Genomic DNA, 16640 nt, shown 5'->3' on the forward strand with positions numbered 1-16640 from the left:
TAACATATTAAAATCGATAAATTATTTCTATTACATACTACATACATGTATTTTATATTTATATTTATTTCTATATATTTATACTTACATATATATATGCATATATAGTTATAATAATTTTATGTCACTATCTATTTTTGCATATTTGTATATTTTTGCCTATATTATTTATATTATTTATTAAAAACCCTCCTCTAACCAAATAAAAAACCATAAAAAATTCCTTTTAAAGTCTAAATATTTATATATTTCTATTTTCATAACAAAATATAATGTAATATATTTATATATTGGTTTCTTATATTTGCTTCTATATTTTTATTCTTTATCTTTTCTATTTACAGTATCTATAAAAAAACCCTACCTCTATCCAAACACAAACCAATAAAACATTCCTTTTAGACTATATTTAGCTGGTTTTTAAGGTTCTGTTTTTCATGCATTCTACACCCACCCCTCCCTCTCAATGTTCTGGCACCCACCATGACCCCCCCCCCCATGCCCGACTCACCTGCTCCTCCAGCGCAGCCCGGCTCCCTCTCCCAGGGACCTTGGGGTGCCCCAAACCACGTCGGAGCCCCCCTCAGCCTTTTTTCCTCACCCCAAAGAAGGCACAGAACGACTCCAACTGCCCTGGACAGCAGCAGGGCACTTGACTGCAACCCCTCCCATGGGTCCATCCCACAGAAAGTGACTCTGCTGACACCAGAAAAGGGAGGGCAACCCCCACAAGGGCTGAAGTTCCTCCCCAGCCCTGCAGACACAGGGGACAAGGGGCAGAAAGGAGGAGGGGCAGCAGAGAGGACAAGGGAAGAAAATCAACATCAAGGTGCACGATGAAATGGAACCCCCCCTAAAAAAAAAAAAAAAAGAAGAAGAAAAATGAAAACGAAAAATAACCAAAAAACGAAAAGAAACCCCTGGCATGCTGGATGGGCAGCACAAGAGGGAGGGATTAAAAATGAACAGGGACAGTGTCCTGGTTTTGGGCAAATTTGGGGGAAAACCTCCAGAAGGAGCCCCCAGACAGCAAACCCCACGACTCCTCCCCCCCACCCCACCGGGTTCGGGAAGAATTTCCTCGGAGAAGAGTGGGAGAAAAAAACCTCTTTATTTAACAAGCAAGACACTCCCCAGCACAGGGAAAAAAGACAACACCAGCTGACAAAAAACTCTTTCACCGTTCTGAAGGGATGACGAGTTCAGTCTCTCTGGCGAGTGGTCGCCCAGTTATCAGTCTCTGGCGCTTGGGAATGGCTGCTGCAGGTGACAGAGTGTAGACTCCCGGTGTTTCTTGGGGTTTCCCAGGTCCCCGTCCGGAACAGGTTCAGATGGTATCCAGGAGAGGGAGGGGACGGGGTGGAAGAGAAAACAGTCCAGGGAAAAAGTTGGACTGCCTAGCTGAACTAACTAATAAGAAAAAAGCAAGGACAAAGCGAAGGAAAGAAAAAGAGGCAGAAGCGAGCAAGCAGGCAAGCAAGCAAGCAAGCAGGCAAGCAAGCAAACCGAGCTAAAACCTCTCCTAAACATAGACCATGGGGGAGGTGAGCCGGCTGATAACAAGACAAAACAAAGCTTCACTCTCAGAGTCAGTCCTGGAAGCACAGGACATAATACCAAACATAATCAGGACACATGATTGGAGATAGAAACACCATAACATCACCCTAGGACAGACAGTGACCGGGACACAAGGATCCCACGGGAAACAACGGCACAGGGAGCACCACAGAGGCACAGAGAAGGACGGAGAAAAGACAGAGAGTGCCAAACACACAGCAAGGACTGAGGGGTACCATGACAAAGAGGGAACCCAGGAGCCAGAGAGGAAGCGAGCACAGCCCGTGCGGGGCGGGCAAAGACGGGCAAGGAGCAGCACAGGCACGGAGACAGAGAGGCACGGCCAGCAGGACAGAGGCTCACCAGGAGAGGGGCACAGCAAGGGAGGAGCACCGGGCAGCGCTCCTTTAGGACAAGAATATTCACACACACAAGCAATTCCCTCATTTGCACCTCATTCTTATTTCACACACCGCCCCCCCCCCCCAATAAAAAATTCAGCTCATAGCACAGGCAGCTCTGGCTTTTCCCTGCACAGTATTTCTACCAGGGACCTGGGCACAGCACGCGGTCGCGAGTCACCTGAATCAATCCTGATTTAACATTTCAAAGCTTCTCCTTCTGGCACTGCACCTTCTCAGACCCGGGCTGCCATGTTCCACTCCCCTCATGGCCACATTCAAGAACAACTGTTGCCATTCTGCAGAGAATTCCCAATATGACTCACATGTTATCAGTGGGCAGAAAACTCTTTGGGCTTCAGTTCCACCTCTCACCTGTTCCACGTGGAGGGAGGACAGGCATTTGTCACACATCACAGCAGCAGTGATGGATCAAGGCTTGCTTTTTTTTTTTTTTTTTTTTTTTTTGATTGAATAAAAGGGTAAGAAAAAACAAACCAGGTCTCATACAAATGTCTTGAAACACCATTAAAGCTTTTTAAACCCAAGGAGACCATCGTGATTCCTGACTTCAGTCTTCTATTCATACTGGTTTTGGCATCATGAAATCAATCAGAGTCTTTAAAGAAATACTAAATCATCATGACTAAACCCCGGGCTCCTGGTCATTTGCACTTACAGCCCCTTGTAGGAAGCTCTCCAGCCTTTTTTTCCCATCCTACGTTGGACAGAGGATGGCTGTGAACCGCACGCCTCCGCACAAACAGTCCTGCCGGTTCCTCAAAAAGTTTAAAATGCCTGTGATAAAAATGATAGAAAGTAATACTGCCTCTCAGACTGTTCAAGAAATGGGAAGTTGGACTTTCAATGTCCCACTGAGAGATGCCAAATAAAAGCTTCCCCATGAGCTCGCACAGAGTAGTAACATTTCTTGGACGAAACTAAACTAAGATTTTTTTTTGACCAAACAAGATAGGTCTGTATGAGAACAGCTCAGGAGGCTTTCAGGGCTCGCAGTGATGCTGGCAGAGCACAGAACGTTAAAGATGAAGTCTTAACTCCCTGAATTAATGCCCTGTGGTAGCCAAAACTTTTTGCAAAGACACATAAGACTTGCTTCTCCTTGTTTCCGAGTTCCCAAGCCATCCTGTAATTCGTCACCTGCACTAGTGCAGACCAATCTGCCGTGGGCAAGGAACAGATCCGGCTCCTGAGCTCCAAGCCACGTGTCCCCGATGGAAACCCAAGTCAGGAATACAAAAACACCTGTGGAAGAAAGACGAGAGAAAAATCAGAAGACACAGATATTCTTCTATTTCCACACAGAAATACTGAGCCAAGCTGTTTACCTCTGGGACTCTGTTTTCAAACAGCTCCCCAACTCTGTTCCTAGATGGAAAACGTGGAGTGGCTTTGCCCATGCAAAGCCAATGAGCCTCCTCACAAGAAGGAACAAACCAGTTTCCTGCTAAATCAGACACCTGGAAATCTCACCTGTCACATGCTGTCATGGACCAGCAAGAGGGATCAGCATCCAGGCCCACGTGGACTTGTTCATTCCTGGCTTCTAATGCAGCAGGGACAACAGCACTGAAGGGAAATGATCACGTCTTCATTTAAAGAGAACCCAACTTCTTCATCAAAGCCATCACTGTCCTCGATCAGGACATCCACCATATCCAGGACATCTAATAAGTGAAGAAAAACATCAAAGCAAGAATCCAGACTAACAGGAAAAACAACAGACGTAGAATGCAACACTCCAGGAATACAAGCCATCTTTTTAATTCTTTTTAATAAAAAAAAAAAAAAAATTAAAAAAAAGTATGAAAGCCACATTTGTCACACAATACAACGTTAAGTGCAACCCCTAAATTACAGCTGAACCTTCACTCTGCCTTTCAATGCTGCTGTCCAGCACGGAGCAGCTGTGGCTGCTCCTGGATCCCTGGATGTGTCCAAAGCCAGGCTGGACACTGGGGCTTGGAGCAGCCCGGGCTACTGAAAGGTGTCCCTGTTCATGGCAGGGCTGGAACTGGATGAGATTTAAGGAGCCTTGCCGGCCAAACCACTCTGGGATTCCATGACTCTGTCAACAGTCCCAAGCAGAAGGGCTAGATTTCCATTTGAGTTCAAAAACGCTGCTGCAAGAGCATGAAGAGAGATTTCAAATACCGTTCAAGTGGCACAACCACGGCAGAAATTACTTTCAGAGGTAAAGCGGCAACTTGGCAATTCCACTTCGACTTCTGATACCAAGAACACGTGGAGAGCTGAATCCTGGAGGGCCCTTACTTAACAGGATTGCCAGAGTTATCCATCCCCAGTTTGCTGATTAGGGCTAGAAAGTGTATCCCCAAGTCATGGAGTTGGGATGTTGACAGGTTACCACATACCATCAATGTGAGAGACGGGGATGCTGATGTTATCAGAGTCCTGTTTAAACAGAGCCACCTGGAGCGTGCTGGCTGCCTGAACCAGGTCTGCTGCCTTGTCAGTGTAGGGACAGGGGTTGGCCACCAGCTTCAGCAGGATCTGTCAGCAAAGGTGGGGAGAAAGGTAAGTGCACCTGCTGGCTGGCAAGTGCAGGGGAACCACACGGTACTGAGAACGACCACGTGCTGAAAGCTGAGCAGCTTTTATGAGGACAACTTCCATAGCACTTCTGCAGGATTCTGTCTACAGTTCCTGCTCTACAGGCCACACTGATGGAAAAACAAAAACCCACCACAACTTGGCACCTAGATTGCGACCACACACCGAGTACCTGGGCAGACCACAGTGGAGGCAAAGCACTGGGCATTCAACATCCTGAAGAGTAAACAGCAAGTGTCACCTTTCCTTGTCAAGGACCACCATCTACTGAGCTCTGATAATGTTGGCACCTAAAGAGGAGATCAAAGCTACCCACACCTACACCACTCTACCCTTACACCGACAATGCTGTAATAACAGCTGATCTTTTTGGATTTCATTTTCCTACAAATCATTTGGCTGCCCTCCCACTGAACACAAGAAGGATGCCACCTCCGTATAAAGAATCCCAAACAAGGCTTTTCTCAGAATTCATTCGCTGGTCTTTGACAGGTTTCTCAACAATAGCAACAAGACCTCCAGTTTCCACTAACACTATTCTTTGCATTTTTTTATCCAGCTGATTTGAACACCGTTACCTTTTCCAAAAACTGAATCACTGCTTCCTTCTGGTCTTCTTTTTTATTATCCAAGTGCTCCAGCCAAATTGAAAGCTCCTTCCACGTGTCCTCAAACGCTCCACTGTCACGTAAAACCTGTCCAGGAAACAAAGGAGGAGGTGTGTAAATAAACCTCAAAACACCTAAAATACAAAACCCCGAGGGATGCAGATCTTTTTCTATAGTTACCTTCATGCTTCCTTCTTTTAGGAACGAAAAGAAGAGCAGGTTGATGAGGAGTCGTATCTGCCGCTCTCCTCACCCTCAGTTCAAGAGGCTCACTAGGGGGACTTCAGCTGCATAGTGGACAATAAAAATCCTACTTCTGTAATTTCTGGAAAGCAGGTTATACTGCTTTCAGAGGGCCGTACAGCTTTCTATCATTACAGGCAGTTAAAAAAAAAAGAAAAAAGCACCTTCAAAATAGCCTGTAGGGGAGTTTTAGAAAACTACCGATGAAACAGAGGAAAATCATTGCTAAATTAAACCTGAATCAGGCTACTTGTACTTAAAGCAATCAGGCAGAGGGATGAACAGTCACATAAATGAGCAGTGGGCTGTGACCACAGCAAGGTCCAGAGAGAAGTGCAAGTTGCTGGGGGTGGTGAGGAAGACCAACAAGTCCCACACCCTAGAGACAGGCTTTGACGTGCCTAGAAACTTCCCCCCGCTTTCCTGCTCTCCAAATTCAGGCCCTGACTGCGAGCACCCAAACTCGGTGACCCCGAGCTCCAGCTCTACAAGCAAGAAAGGAGGAGGGAGAAGAGGAAGGAATCCGAGTGACACCAGGGTTCAGCTCCCTCCCCCTAAGGCCCAGCAAGAGAGGAAACCTTGCCCAGCTTCCCGACCCTGGCACCTACGTTGGACGACTGCAATTACACAGGATGAATCTGTGCCTTTGCTCCTCTCCACACATCAAATATAAGGAAGCCATCACAACTCATTTGTTCTACAGTTACTCCGTGTACAACACCAGCAGCTCTAAAAACAACTGCTGCTCACATCAATCTGACAGGGGAATTCATTTAAAGCAAGAAAACATGAAGGAAAAAGGATTCATTATAATATAAGCGACTATTTTTGGCAGGGTCTGGAAACAGAAATGCACCTGCAGCTCTCACAAAACCAGGCAGGAACAGAATGTGAAATCCAAAAACGAGCCTTCAGTTACATGGCACTGTGCAGAAAAGTAAGTCCTTACCATCTATTCTTAGCAGCCTTTCTGCTGACGGAACTGCCCCAACTTCCCTGTTCCTGCTTTCCCTTCAGAGAAAATGCAAAGGACTGAAGTGGAAAGTGGACACAGGAACAAGTCAAGCAGTCCATGTTCCCACCTGGCAAAAGAATCCAAAACCATCAGAAAAACGGCACATTTTGAGCAGCTTTCGGTTGAGACATTCATTGCTGGGAGACCAAGTGAACCTGCCTTTAATCCCTTGCAAGGATCAAGGGCCACTAAACCCGAATTCAGTCACTGTAACTGGATTTTTTTCTTGGCAGGACAGTCTGGTTGCATTTATTCCTTATTCCTAGGGGTAAATCTCTACCCCTACTTAGGTAACTAAAGGATGTCCTCTTTGAATAAGGTGCTAAAAACAGCGGCCTCTGGTGTCTGGTGGACTTCGAGCTGACCAGCTTTTTCTCAAAAGTCAAATAACTAATTTAAATATGCAGAGGGGGATGCTAATTTTCAAGACAAAAAGTACTCCTTGCATCAAAGCTGGTATCAGACAATAACAGAGAGGACTACTCTGCAGGGCCAGAGGAAACCGGAGAAGACTTATGAAAGGCTAGAGTGCTGAAGTACAGATTAAAGAAACGCTGATAAAAAGTAAAAATCCAAAGCAATATCTTCTTGATCAATGTCAAGACCTTTGCAGGCACCAACTGCACTGATTTATTACAGTATCAGAATTCATTCAGCCTCGGGGGGGTGCGTAAACACGACAGACATTTTCTTTGCTCTTTCATCAACTGCTGCAGTGAAGTCCGTTCACAGCATTGATTTCTGTCAAATATTTCGTTACTAGCCGGTTATCTGACAGCAAATTTCAACAAGAGTCACAGGAAAGGAGACTGGTGACCACACAATCCTGCAGCAAAGGTAACTGCTTCAAGAAAAAATCGTACAATCCTGAAATTTCAGGCCAGTGGGATAGAGCGAATATCCTGATATTTCAATTCCAAAGCTTACCTTAATGGTCTCGGGCTCCGGGGCTTGGAGGGGGGGTCGGTTCGGAAGGGCCGCCTCCGGAGGAGGGGATCCCGGGGGGAGTCAGGGGCCCGGGGAGGGGGGCGAGGCGGAGGGAGAGGAAAAAGAGGAAGATGAGGAGGAGGAAGAAGGGGGAGAGGGTTTGAGAGGAGGGGAAGCCCAAATCCGTGCTGTGTGCGGAGCTCCGACAGCACGCTGCAGCCCGCAGCTCAGTGTGAGCACGGGGCAGAGGAGGCGATTTCTGGGCATTCAATCACCCTGAGGCGGGCCCGGCACCGCCCCTGCAGCACCGTCCCCAGCACAGCTCGGTACCGCTCCGGGATCACCCGGCCCCGCCCCCGGTGCCGCCTGGGACCACTGGGGACCGCCCCTAAAGCACCGCCCCGGCCCCGCCCGGTCCCGTCCCCGGGACCTCCGTGCCCCGCCTCGCCAAGCCCCGGCTCCGCCCCGAGCCTGCCCGGGCTGCGCCGGGACCATCGCTGGCGGCCCCGCCCCTCTTCCCCGGGCCGAAGCGGGCTGAAGGAGATGTCCGCACGATTGGAAACGCCGCCGAAAATCGCACCCGTGGGATCGGTGTCGGCGTCGTGCGCAGGCATCCCACTAGAGCGAGCGGGCTCCTTGCTGTGCCACCCTCCTTTTGCAGCCAGAGTTAGAAGGTCGGGGAGCGACACCCGAGCCGCCATCTTGGGAGAGGCAGGCGCGCAGTACCGCGCTCTGCCCACAGGGTGGCGCTTGGGAGACAGGCAAGGGATGGAATCAAGGAGTGTCCCAATCCTTGAGGAAATCCCCCTGAATGAACGCCCCAAAAAACCCCGACCAGAACTGAGAAACCTCCTGCCTCTGTATGAGTGCAAAGGGTGTGCAAGGAGTGTGCAAATAGTGTGCATTAGCAATCGATCGGCAGGCATTGGAAAGCGATCGCCGATCTAATCGATCGGCAGGCATTGGCAATCGATCGCCGATCTAATCGATCGGCAGGCACGATCAATCGATCGCCGAGCTAATCGATCGGCAGGCATTAGCAATCGATCGCCGATCTAATCGATCGGCAGGCGCGATCAATCGATCGCCGATATAATCGATCGGCAGGCGCGATCAATCGATCGCCGATATAATCGATCGGCAGGCATTAGCAATCGATCGCCGATCTAATCGATCGGCAGGCGCGATCAATCGATCGCCGATCTAATCGATCGGCAGGCATTAGCAATCGATCGCCGATCTAATCGATCGGCAGGCGCGATCAATCGATCGCCGATCTAATCGATCGGCAGGCATTAGCAATCGATCGCCGATCGAATCGATCGGCAGGCGCGATCAATCGATCGCCGATCGAATCGATCGGCAGGCATTAGCAATCGATCGCCGATCTAATCGATCGGCAGGCGCGATCAATCGATCGCCGATCTAATCCATAGGCACGCATTAGCTATCGATCGCCGATCTGATTTTTCCCGCCATTTTTCATGGATTTTTTCCCCCATTTCTTACTGATTTTTCCCCAATTTTTCATGCATTTTTTCCCGCAATTTTCGTGGATTTTTTCCCATATTTTCCCCATTTCTCACTGATTTTTTTCCCACATTTCTCAATGATTTGTTTCCCCAATTTATCAAAGATTTTTTTTCCCCATTTCACCATGATGTTTCCCCCATTTCTCACTGATTTTTTCCCCCATTTCTCACTGATTTTTTTCCCCCCATTTTTCCATGGATATTTCCCGATTTTCCCCCCCATTGCTCACTGATTTTTGCCCCCATTTCTCTCTGAATTTTCCCCCCATTTTCCATGCATTTTTCCCCCATTTATCACTGATATTTGCCCCCATTTCTCTCTGAATTTTTCCTTCCATTTTTCATGCATTTTTCCGCCCATTAATCACTGATTTTCTCCCCATATATCACTGATTTTTTTCCCCATTTCTCAATTATTTTTTCCCCCACTTTTCCCCGTTTCTCACTGATTTATTCCCCCATTTTTCATGGATTTTTTTCCCCCATTTCTCACTGTTTTTTTTCCCCATTTTTCAAAGATTCCCCCCCCATTTTTCACTGATTTTTCTCCATTTCTCACTGATTTTCCCACCATTTTTCATGTGGTTTTTTTCCATTTCTCACTGATGTTTTACCCCATTCTTATTACCATTCTCATAGCTCTATTTTATATTTATACATATTCTTATATTTGCATTATTTCTGTTATACACTAGATTTTTCATAGATATTTGCTACTTATATTTCATTATATTTTACATGTATACCAATCTATTTCTATTCTTTATATTTTATTTTTATATTAGCTATAAAAACCGTGCCTCTACCCAAATAAAAAGCATTTAAACATTCCTTTTAGACTATATTTAGGTATTTTTTATGGTTCTGTTTTTCATGCATTCTACACCCACCCCTCCCTGTCAATGTTCTGGCACCCAGCATGACCCCCCCCCCCCCCCCCCCCCCCCCATGCCCGACTCACCTGCTCCTCCAGCGCAGCCCGGCTCCCTTTCCCAGGGACCTTGGGGTGCCCCAAACCACGTCGGAGCCCCCAGTCTCCACACCCTCCCCCTCCGTAGGGAACGGGAATGGGATGGGGAGCACACAGGACAAGAAAGGAACACAAAAGACACACTGGACAGAGAGAAGAAAAGGGCTGGAAGCTGGATATGAGGATGAAAGTGGAGCAGCAACAAACCTCAGGACTCTTGACTAGAGAGTGTGGCTGCTGAACGTCTCAAAAAAAACCCCCAGCTCCAACACAACATGCTGTGCTCACGGCTCGGCCTGGGACTCATCAGTGAACATCTCTCTCTTGCCAGGGCCATAAAGCCCCCGAGAAAACACGAGGTGAGGTTGATGTGCTCCGGCTTTGCTCCTGCTCAGCCCTAACCCCCAGCCCCTGCTGCCAGTGAGCACCCTGATCTCTGAACCTCTTCTCAGCTTGTTTGTACGCTTCCAAATTCCTTCCTCTTTCTTCAAGCTTCATCTGTTTCCTGGCATTGGGAGAATGACAAGTGTTTAGCACAGCGCAATGAATACAACAGTCTCATTTTCAGAAGACACAACTGAACGAGAACCGACAGCAGCACTGCTTCGAGACAATCTGGGCACACGTTTCCCTTCCAGCAATCTGAGTGTTCTTTTGTGTCACGCCTGAAATCCTGAAAATGGTTTTTTGAGAAAAATTATCCATAACTAGAAAACAATCAAACCAAATAAATAGAACCCCTAGGATATAATAACAGCCCATATACTACAACACTCCAATTCTAATATTAATAAGAAAACAGAAATTAGCTACACAGCATTACCTCAAACAAACACTACATACTGGCAAGAATCAAAGCCACCACAAAATAATTCAAAAACTACCCTATGCCTTATGCTACAGGCTAGAACGCCATCGGCAAACCTTATCAAGGTATCCTTTAAAAACAACGCCCCACCAAAAACAAAAACAACACAAAACGCCATTCAAGAACTCCCTTATCAACACCTGAATGAAAAAACATGGCATTAGATAAATAGACCATAGCCCTTAGCATACACCATCTACAAACAAAATAAAGCTATACCATACATCCTCGAAAACCACCTTCAAAGCACGACATTAGAAAAAAAAACTTTCCAGAATTAAAAGCTGTATCTAACAAAAGCCGTCTGATAAAATTAACAACCAAGCCCCCACCATCAGAGCTGCCCCTACTAAACTCCCCATCGTACATATGAAAAATCAGTTTTAAAAACCTACTTCAATTCATTCTGCCTCAAATACAAAACCATCCAGAAAGTTACCTTCACTCAAAAACAAAAGCGCACGTAGTAAATAACATTAAAAAATAAATCAGCACACTACACACCACAAGCATAAAATATTGAATTAAAACCAAAAATACCCCTAGTCATTAAAGAGCCCAGCCGCAAGCTATATTTAACTATAACTTCGTGCAAACGTACACATATCATTAAAATAGATTTCTTTCAGAATACAACTGATGATCTAAAATAGTAAAATGTCCGAGAACGATATTATAATAGGATATCCTCGATCATCCTCCCGCAAATTCTCTCCACTGTATTGTCCGACACACACCAGAAAAAAAATCCAGTTTTTACTTTTTTCAGCTAACTTCTCATTTATTAGCTGAGAGGAATGTTGAATTTGTCTTTACAAATGAGCTGTGGATCAGCCTGTAGATAAGGCTAGCACTGAGAGATAAAAGAAACAATGGGATGGATTCCACTGATTGATGAATGGAAAGAGATAGTTGCCTTTACAAACAAACTGCGGGGCTGCTGATAAATGAAATTGGATATCGAAAGATGAAAGAAGCAACGGGGGGAAACTATGAATTCTATAAGAATTAAAAATTAAAAGGGAGGGTTATACATTAGAGGGGAATTTCAGGTATCAGGCGTTCCGGGAAGTCTGTGCCTCTCAAGTACCTCAGCCAATGGGAAAAGAGAGAGGGAAATGCGGCCGGGAAAATAGGATAAAAAGGAGGCTGCGTCCTCCAAAAATTTGAGAGATCCCAGGGGAATGTCCCATGGCCTCTCCCTTTATTCGAATAAAGCAAAAAGGACTCCTCTGTTTCCTTTTTGGACATAAACCGCTGGTGTTTGTGGATTAATTTTCCTGACATTTAGCAACATATTGTTAAAAAAAAAAAAAAAAAAAAAAAAAGTGATCCAGAAGAGGGCAACATTGACAGCCATTCCAAGACAGGATGAACAAATGCTTTCACATTGACAGAGGATGCTGCGATGTTCTGAGAACAGAAGATAGAATAAAATAAAGGAAGGTGATGTTACAAGACAGAAAAGGGTAAAATAAAAGGAGTACCTGAGACTGGGGGGCGGGGGGGAAGAAAATGGGGAAATATTAATTGCTACACACTAGGTACAAATGCTTTTTACAAGTAATTGATGAGAAGCAAGCTAAAAGCGTCTTACTGCTGCTAGTGATATCATGCTCCAAGCTCTGCTAATAATTCCTATTTCTAGCAATAGTTAAATTGAACTCACTACATTCCAACTATTTTTCTGCTTGTTCAGATGGCAGATCCGTTTGGAACACACCTTAGTATAGCAAATTCTATGCCCAGGTAGGGACCTCTCAGTTCTTCCATAAAACATTTTCTTCTGCATTATGGCAAGCCTTTGTTTTAGCTTGACAGCTTTCTTGAAACTTAAATTTACGCATGTATCCAAAGACATTTGCAATTCCAGAAATCGGTAGGCACATAATATGGAAAGTAAATAACATTCTCGAGAGGGAGCTGCTTTGTTACTGAGGGGATGAAAAGCAAGGCTAGAGCTAGTAGAACTACCCAAGAAATTGGACTTAACGCAGCTTTTACAAGGCTCAAAGTAGCCATACCGAGATGTTTGAGCTAAAAGCCCCAGTTACCAGACTTACAGGCCTAATAGTTATCACCACACCACATTCCCTGGTTGCAGTATTTTTAACAGCAGTGCAGAACGCTACTGAGAATTATTTTTAGGTTGAATTGTTCTCTCCCCTCACTGCCTGTGTAGCTGTTAGAGGCTTCCAGGAGGCTGGGGAAGCAGACTGCTGGTTTCACTTCCAGACACGTCACTTCCATGGTCTGCTGGAGGGCACTTCGAAGCCCGTGGCCTTTTCTTGCTCTATTGTATCTGACAACTTTCCTCCCCCACGTCTGTTTTTTAGCGGGCAGCATTTTTGGAGGGCCAGTCAAAGACCTCAGGCTCCGAGAGAATTCGTCTGCTTTGCTCTGTTTATGTGTGCAACAGATGGGAGCAGCAACTAAGTCAAGTAGTAACTTCTGAGCTGCCCAGTTATCAGTAAACCAAAATATTCTTTTGTGACTCTCGCCAGACGAACATATCATCCTATCCGAGTCACACACTGCCCCTCTGGCATTTTCCAGTCAGACAAAGAATTCCTGGCCCCTTGCATGAACCTCAGCTCTCCACCTTGTTCCAGAAAGAGTTCTAGATCCAAGGCCCAGTGAGCCAGCTACCCTTTGCTGCCCTGAGCAGTATGGAAACAGCCAAGCCCCAGCCCTGCAGCCCTGCCTAACTCGCCTTTGCCTCCCAAACCTGAACCTTTTCCTTGGCTGTGGCATCCTCACTCATGCAATCCTGAAGACAAAAATCTGATTTGGCAGGTGAGGCCGTTTCTAACGCAAAAGCTTCACCAAGGTTTCTCTTCCAACTTCAGCCTTAAACAGTCCTGTCCTCCTCAGACAGCCCCCACCTCCAGCCTTTAGCTGTAAATACTTACTGTTTTATAGCTAATGCTTGCCACCCCTCAAAATTAAGTCTTTTGATATGCATTTACATCCCTCCCTAACCATGTCCTCATCACCCTTCCCAAACTCAGCCTCATCTCCAGGCCTAGAACCTCTCCCTAGGTGAGGGACTGTCCTCGGGTAGGAGTGCTGACAGACCTGTGCACGAGCCCAGCTGCATAGCCCGTGCTAATCCCAGCCCAGCTCTAGCCTTTAAACCCACTGGGGCTTTGGTACTGGAGGCCCAGTTACAGTAACCCCTGTGGCCGTTCTGCTTCCAGGCCATCTGTGAGTTGTGATCCCCCACCCTACACCACTTTGGTGAGAAATGCATTCCTTTCTTACAATAAAGTTTTCATTTTATGTCTAAATTCAAGCATTCCGAGAAAACGTGTAGCAATTATATCAAGACAGACATGACAGGCACCAACATTAGTCTTTCATTACACACTTTTCATGCCTTCTCTCCACAGATTTCTTTGAGGCAACTCTGACTCCTTTTCTCACAGGCAGCTCCACACAGCCCCGACTCCTCCTCTCCTCTGTACGACTGGCTAAACCCCAGCCTGTCCCTTCCCCAGCCACCTGAGCCTGTCTGTCCCACACACAGCATCCTCTCACCTTGTCCATCCCTTGCACGGCCACGTGTCCCTTCCTCCTCGCAGCACAGCCAGCAGGCTCCAGCCCACACTGCAGCAGGCTCTGCACCTCCAGCTGGAGCTGTGCTTAGTGAAACTGGCAGCCAGCTGACCCACGCTTTTATAACAACCAGCCTCACTGGGCAGGCAAGGCTGTTTCCACTCCTTGCTAATCAGTACAGCTGTAACTCGTTGGCAACTAGTGCCTTCTGCACTATCCTTACAAACTGTTCTCCTACAGAAATGGACCGGAATTCCGGGGGGATTTTCTCGGGAATTCCGGGGGGATTTTGTCGGGGATTCCGGGGGGATTTTCTGGGGGATTCCGGGGGGATATTCCCGGGGATTCCGGGGGGATTTTATCGGGGATTCTGGGCATATTTTCTCGCGGATTCCGGGGGGATTTTCTCAGGGATTCCGGGGAGATTTTATCGGGGATTCCGGGGGGATTTTTCCCGGGAAATCCGGGGGGATTTTCCCCGCGATTCCAGGGGGATTTTCCAGGGGATTCCGGGCATATTTTCTCGGGGATTCCTGGGGGATTTTCCAAGGGATTCCATGGGGATTATCCAGGGGATTCCAGGGGGATTTTATCGGGGATACCTGGGGGATTTTCCAGGGGATTCCTGGGGGATTTTCCCGGGGATTCCGGGGGGATTTTCACGGGGATTCCGGGGGGATTTTCACTGGGATTCCGGGGCGATTTTCTCAGGGAATTCCGGGGGATTTTCTCGGGAATTCCGGGAGGATTTTCAGGAGTATTCCGGGGGGATTTTCCCGAGTATTCCGGGGGGGTTTTTTCGGGGAGTCCGGGGGGATTTTCTCCGGGATTCCGGGAGGATTTTCCAGGGGTTTCAGCGAGGAATTTCCCGGGGAATTCCCGGTGGATTTTCCAGGGGATTCCGGGTGGATTTTCTCGGGGATTCCGGGGGGATTTTCCCGAGTATTCCGGGGGGAATTTTTCGGGGAGTCCGGAGGGATTTTCCCGGGGTATCCGGGGTGATTTTACGAGGAATTCCGGGGGGATTTTCCCGAGTGTTCCGGGGGGATTTCCTCGGGGATTACGGGATGATTTTCTCGGGCAATTCCGGGGGATGTTCTCGGGTATTCCGGGGCCATTATCTCGGTGATTCCGGGGAGATTTTCTAGGGGATTCCGAGATTATTTTCCCGGGGATTCCGGGGGGATATTCTCGGGGATTCCCGGGGGATTTTCCCGAGTATTTCGGGGGGGTTTTCTCGGGGATTCCGTGGGGATTTCCCCGGGGATTCCGGGGGGATTTTCCCGAGTATTCCGGGAGGATTTTGTCGGGGATTCCGGGGGGATTTTCTCGGGGATTCCGGGGGGATTTTCTCGGGGATTCCCGGGGGATTTTCCCGGGGAATTCCGGGGGGATTTTCTCGGGGATTCCGGGGGGATTTTCCCGGGGATTCCGGGGGGATTTTCCGGGGATTCCGGGGGAATTTTCCAGGGGATTCGGGGCCGATTTTCGCGGGGATTCTGGGGGGATTTTCCCTGGGATTGCGGGGGGATTTTCCCTGGTAATTCCAGGGGATTTTCCCGGGGATCTCGGGGTGAGTATCCCGGGGATTCGGGGGGCATTTTCCGGGGATTCCGGGGGGATTTTGTCGGGGATTCCGGGGGGATTTTCCAGGGGATTCCGGGCATATTTTCCCGAGTATTACGGGCGAATTTTCTCGGGGATTCCGGGGAGATTTTCTTGGGGATTCCGGGGGGGCTTTCACGGGGATTTCTGGGGGATTTTCGCCTGGATTCCGGGGGGATTTTCTCGCGGATTCCGGGGGGATTTTCCCGGGGATTCCGGGAGGAATTTCTCGGGGAGTCCGGGGGGATTTTCCAGGGGAACTCCGGGGGATTTTCTCGGGGATTCCGGGGGGATTTTCCATCGGACTCCGGGTTGATTTTCCCGGGGACTCCGGGCATATTTTCTCGTGGATTCCGGGACGATTTTCCCGAGGAATTCCGGGGGGATTTTCTCGGGGATTCCCGGGGGATTTTCCCGGGGAATTCCGGGGGGATTTTCTCGGGGATTCCGGGGGGATTTTCCCGGGGATTCCGGGGGGATTTTCCGGGGATTCCGGGGGAATTTTCCAGGGGATTCGGGGCCGATTTTCGCGGGGATTCTGGGGGGATTTTCCCTGGGATTGCGGGGGGATTTTCCCTGGTAATTCCAGGGGATTTTCCCGGGGATCTCGGGGTGAGTATCCCGGGGATTCGGGGGGCATTTTCCGGGGATCCCGGGGGGATTTTGTCGGGGATTCCGGGGGGATTTTCCAGGGGATTCCGGGGGGATTTTCCAGGGGATTCCGGGCATATTTTCCCGAGTATTACGGGCGAATTTTC

Source organism: Sturnus vulgaris, unplaced genomic scaffold, assembly GCF_052056855.1.
Source record: "Sturnus vulgaris isolate bStuVul1 unplaced genomic scaffold, bStuVul1.hap1 Scaffold_452, whole genome shotgun sequence".
NCBI lineage: Eukaryota > Metazoa > Chordata > Aves > Passeriformes > Sturnidae > Sturnus > Sturnus vulgaris.